Source organism: Rhinopithecus bieti, unplaced genomic scaffold (assembly GCF_001698545.2).
Source record: "Rhinopithecus bieti isolate Rb0 unplaced genomic scaffold, ASM169854v2 scaffold_1530, whole genome shotgun sequence".
Taxonomy (NCBI): domain Eukaryota; kingdom Metazoa; phylum Chordata; class Mammalia; order Primates; family Cercopithecidae; genus Rhinopithecus; species Rhinopithecus bieti.
This window is the reverse complement of record NW_016803808.1, coordinates 1,233,847-1,234,875: the sequence shown is the minus strand read 5'-3', so window position 1 is coordinate 1,234,875 and position 1,029 is coordinate 1,233,847.

Here is a 1,029-nt window from a genome sequence, read left to right as displayed (position 1 = left end):
GTGATACTGGGGCGGGGGGTGGGCAGGAAGGAGCTGGTCTGCTTTGTCCAGGTCCACACAGAGCCCAGAGCCACTGAACGTCACCAGGATCCCCCTAGCCAGGGGCTGTCCTGGAGATGGGAAAGTGGCCCAGGGGTTTTGTCCGATGATGATCGTCACCTGCTCTTTAGAGGCAGGCACCTGTCCTGGGTTGCTCTTCCCGAGGGTGGCTTGGCTTGACCGTCCCCCAGACAAGAGTGGCATAAACAACCAGGCAACCCCCCTGAATTTCCCAGTCGGGCAATCAGCAGAGCTGCAAGAGCAGCAGCCAAGGCGGGTGCAGGTCCCAGGACTCCCGGCCTGACTGGCAGCAGTTGCAAGCTGGGTGCTTGCTGGAGCCAGGGTGAGCCCCTGACCCTTCCTTGTCCCTCACTCTTGGTGTCACCTGAAGGGCTGTGTGGGGACTGTCATTCTTAGCCAGTGCAGTCAGCACCCTTGCAGATTAGGTGCTAAAAGGCCAGTGCTGCCTGGGTCATGTGCAGCAGGAATATGTGGGGAGTTCCCATTTCCAAGTCACCTCCCCAGGCTATGGCAACTCGCGTTGACCGTCTGAGGAGCAGAGTGAGGCATTTGGCATTCATTTTGTGCCAAGGAAGATTGCTCTGGGCAGTGGCTCTGCTTGGCATGAACTTCAGTGTTGGCAGCATTTGCTCACGCCTTGGTTCATTCGTTGAAGGGCTGTTCACTAGCTGTGTGGTCTTGGGCGCCTTACCTAACTTCTTCAAATTTCTTCACCTGTAAAAGGACGATATTAAAGATACCAACCACATAGGGTTATAAAATTGTGATAATGCGATAATGCTTGTAAAGTGCTTAGCACAATGCCTGGCGTGGAGTCAGTACTTGGGAAATGTTTGTGATGATGGAGCACTTGCTGGCCACCTCGGCGTGCCAGGGCCTGCAGGTGCCAGGGAAACAGAAAGGAGGGAGGTGATTGGATCCCTGCTTGTTTTTCTTTTTGAGATGGAGTCTCGCTCTCTTGCCAGGCTG